The following is a 4,873-nucleotide window of genomic DNA, read 5'->3' on the forward strand; positions in this document are numbered from 1 at the left end:
CAGGGCATCAGCATGAAGTATGAAGTGATCCCATCTGCTCCTTCTACCCTGTTGGGCCGTGACCTGTTTTGCAGGTTGGAGGCCGCCATTAAGTGTGGAGAAAGGGGGATTTCATTAGTCATTGGCAGCTTGATTGGCAAACTGGACCCCCTAGTCACCGGAATCGCCTCATGTGTCCTATCTGCCCTCGAAACCCCCAGGGAGGACCCTGACCCTGAGTTGCTGGCCCTTCCCCCTGCCCTGTGGAGCACTGGACCCACAGACGTGGGATTCCTTCGGGGAGCTGATCTGGTGAAAATCGAGATCCACTTCCGTAGACCATTTCCTTGTATTCGGCAGTACCCTAAGGGAAGGCTGGGCTGGAACCGCTCATTACTGCATCAGCCTCCTCTCCGATCTCCCATCCTCCTGACTCTCCGCACTTCAGTCCATACTTCACGCCGCTGCCCGGATCGTCTTTGTGTAGAAACGCTCTGGGCATGTTACTCCCCTCCTCAAAAATCTCCAGTGGCTACCAATCAACCTACGCATCAGGCAAAAACTCCTCACCCTCGGCTTCAAGGCTTTCCATTACCTCACCCCCTCCTACCTCACCTCCCTTCTCTCCTACAGCCCAGCCCGCACCCTCCGCTCCTCTGCCACTAATCTCCTCAGTGTGCGTCGTACTCGCCTGTCCCGCCGTCGATCCCCGGCCCACGTCCTCCGCCTGGCCTGGAATGCCCTCCCTCTGCACATCCGCCAAGCTAACTCTCTTCCACCATTCAAAGCCCTACTGAGAGCTCACCTCCTCCCGGAGGCCTTCCCAGACTGAGCCCCCTCATTCCTCTTCCCCTCCTCCCCCTCCTCATCCCCTCTGCCTTACCTCCTTCCCCTCCCCACAGCACCCGTATATATGTTTGTACGTATTTATTACTCTACTTATTTATTTGTTTTACTTGTACATATTGACTATTCTATTTATTTTATTTTGTTAACATGTTTTCTTTTGTTGTCTGTCTCCCCCTTCTAGACTGGTGGGTATGGACCGTCTCTATATGTTGCCAACTTGTACTTCCCAAGCGCTTAGTACAGTGCTCTGCACACAGTTAGCGCTCAATAAATACGATTGAATGAATGAATGAAAGAATCGTCCAGTGCCATTCACCTTGTAATACATCCATACTACCGGTTCGTAAACGTGGGGAAACTCCTATTTACCGCTTCGTTCAGGATCTTCGAGTAGTTAATGCTTATGTTTCCCCTCTGCATGCGATGGTCTCCAGTCCCACTTCTGTGCTTAGCAGGATCCGACCCCAGGCGCAGGACGACCTTATGGGGGCTTTCTTTACTATCTCGGTCTGCCCCGAGAGCCAGTTCCTTTTTGCCTTCACCTGGGAAAGCAGGCAGCTAAATTGGACTCCCACTCCCCGACCCTATTATCTCGAGCCCTAAACAAGGCTCTCTCCCCTCTGAACCTTCCGGAAGGGGTATGGGTGTTTCAGTTCCTGAACGGCATACTTATTACCGGAGACACCGAGGAACAGTGCCGCCAAGGCTCCCTAGTCCTGTTGAAATTTTTGTTTTCTAACGGTTGTCCCACACGGGGCTCACAGTTTCAATACCCATTTTACAGATGAGGTAACTGAGGCACAGAGAAGTGAAGTAACTTGCCCAAAGCCACACTGCTGACAAGTGCCGGAGTTAAGATTAGAACCCACGACCTCTGACTCCTAAACCCATGCTCGTTCCACTGAGACACGCTGCTTCTCCAGTAATTGATTGATTGAGCAAGACAGGAATTCCAGCCAATAGTTTTAGTTCAGTGATTAAGTGGCAAGGTGCAATTTTGATTTTGTAAATGACTGAGAATATTATTAATTCCTTTTCTGGACATTATCGCATATACCCTAATTCATCATATGGTTTGCAATTAGTATGATCATCAAACCCATCCATAAGTATGCTAATTTCCAGTCAGGTGCTCCATTTTTTAAAGCACACTGTGTGGCCACAGCTGAGTATCAGTAAAGCAGCATGTTAATTTTATTAGCACTTAGAACCGTGTTTAACACATAGTAAGCGCTAAATAAATTCCATCATTATTTTTGTTAGTAAGTGAAAATAAAATTCTCCATAATCTTATTAGCATGATAGGAAACTACGGAAATATGGAAAACCAAAATAAAAAGCAGAATATGGAAATCAGAATATACAAAACCAAAGCTGAATTTGGTATAAATAGAAAATATTTAGGAAAATAGGTTTGAAACACATATTAAAAGTTGTGACAAACTGGCATTCAAAATAATGATAATGATAATAACAATAATATGATCATTAATTTAATTATAATAATACTATGGCTTTTCGGGAAAGAAAGATGGGCCTGCGAATCAGAGGGTGTGAATTCTAATCCCCTCTGCCACTTCAATCAATCAATTTATTGAGTGCTTATATTGTACAGAACCCTCTACTAAGAGCTTGGAAGAGTAGAATATAACAGAGTTGGTAGACACCCATTCCCTAACCACAGAGATCTGAAACGTGTGTGCTGTGTGACCATGGGCATGCCACTTAACTTCTCTGTGCCTCAGGTTCCTCATTTATATAATGGAGATGATGATGATAGTGATGATAATGGTATTTGTTAAGCGCTTACTATGTGTCAAAAACTGTTCTAAGAGCTGGGGTAGTTACAAGGTAATCAGTTTGTCCCACTTGGAGCTCAAGGTCTTCACCCCCATTATACACATGAGGTAACTGAGTCACAGAGAAGTTAAGTGACTTGCCCAAGGTCACACAGCAGATAAGTGGCAGAGCTGGGAATAGAACCCACGATCTCTGACTCCCAAGCCCGTGCAATTTCCACTCAGCGATGCTGCTTTCCGACCAAATCCTACTGCATTCATTCATTCATTCATTCAATTGCATTTATTGAGTTCTTACTATCAATCAATCAATCAATCAATCAATCGTATTTATTGAGCGCTTACTATGTGCAGAGCACTGTACTAAGCGCTTGGGAAGTACAAATTGGCATCACATAGAGACAGTCCCTACCCAACAGTGGGCTCACAGTCTAAAAGGGGGAGACAGAGAACAGAACCAAACATACCAACAAAATAAAATAAGTAGGATAGAAATGTACAAGTAAAATAAATAAATAAATAAATAAATAAATAGAGTAATAAATATGTGCAACCATATATACATATGTACAGGTGCTGTGGGGAAGGGAAGGAGGTAAGACGGGGGGATGGAGGGGGGACGAGGGGGAGAGGAAAGAAGGGGCTCAGTCTGGGAAGGCCTCCTGGAGGAGGTGAGCTCTCAGCAGGGCTTTGAAGGGAGGAAGAGAGCTAGCTTGGCGGATGGGCAGAGGGAGGGCATTCCAGGCCCGGGGGATGACGTGGGCCGGGGGTCGATGGCGGGACAGGGGAGAGCGAGGTACGGTGAGGAGATCAGCGGTGGAGGAGCGGAGAGTGCGGACTGGGCTGTAGAAGGAGAGAAGGGAGGTGAGGTAGGAGGGGGCGAGGTGATGGACAGACTTGAAGCCCAGGGTGAGGAGTTTCTGCCTGATGCGCAGATTGATCGGTAGCCATTGGAGGTTTTTGAGGAGGGGAGTAATATGCCCAGAGCGTTTCTGGACAAAGATAATCCGGGCAGCAGCCTGAAGTATGGATTGAAGTGGAGAGAGACACGAGGATGGGAGATCAGAGAGAAGGCTAGTGCAGTAGTCCAGACGGGATAGGATGAGAGCTTGAATTAGCAGGGTAGCGGTTTGGATGGAGAGGAAAGGGCGGATCTTGGCAATGTTGCGGAGCTGAGACCGGCAGGTTTTGGTGACGGCTTGGATGTGAGGGGTGAATGAGAGAGCGGAGTCGAGGATGACACCAAGGTTGCGGGCTTGTGAGACGGGAAGGATGGTAGTGCCGTCAACAGAGATGGGAAAGTCAGGGAGAGGACAAGGTTTGGGAGGGAAGACAAGGAGCTCAGTCTTCGACATGTTGAGCTTTAGGTGGCGGGCGGACATCCAGATGGAGATGTCCTGAAGGCAGGAGGAGATGCGAGCCTGGAGGGAGGGGGAGAGAGCAGGGGCAGAGATGTAGATCTGGGTGTCATCAGCGTAGAGATGATAGTTGAAGCCGTGGGAGCGAATGAGGTCACCAAGGGAGTGAGTGTATATTGAGAACAGAAGGGGACCAAGCACTGAACCTTGGGGAACCCCCACAGTAAGAGGATGGGAGGGGGAGGAGGAGCCTGCAAAAGAGACTGAGAAAGAACGACCGGAGAGATAAGAGGAGAACCAGGAGAGGACGGAGTCTGTGAAGCCAAGGTCAGATAACGTGTTGAGGAGAAGGGGGTGGTCCACAGTGTCAAAGGCAGCTGAGAGGTCGAGGAGGATTAGGACAGAGTATGAGCCGTTGGATTTGGCAAGCAGGAGGTCATTGGTGACCTTTGAGAGGGCAGTTTCCGTGGAATGAAGGGGACGGAAGCCAGACTGGAGGGGGTCGAGGAGAGAGTTGTTGTTGAGGAATTCTAGGCAGCGCGTGTAGACAACTCGTTCAAGGAGTTTGGAAAGGAATGGTAGGAGGGATATGGGACGATAACTAGAAGGTGAGGTGGGGTCAAGAGAGGGTTTTTTTTCGGATGGGAGAGACATGGGCATGTTTGAAGGCAGAGGGGAAGGAACCAGTGGAGAGTGAGCAGTTGAAGATGGAAGTTAAGGAGGGGAGAAGGGATGGAGCGAGAGATTTCATAAGATGAGAGGGAATGGGGTCAGAAGCACAGGTGGCCGGAGTAGCACTTGAGAGGAGGGAGGAGAGTTCCTCTGAGGATACCGCTACGCTTTGCTATGTGCAAAGCAGTGTACTAAGTGCTTGGCAGAATAATATAT

Source organism: Tachyglossus aculeatus, unplaced genomic scaffold, assembly GCF_015852505.1.
Source record: "Tachyglossus aculeatus isolate mTacAcu1 unplaced genomic scaffold, mTacAcu1.pri scaffold_180_arrow_ctg1, whole genome shotgun sequence".
Lineage (NCBI taxonomy): Eukaryota > Metazoa > Chordata > Mammalia > Monotremata > Tachyglossidae > Tachyglossus > Tachyglossus aculeatus.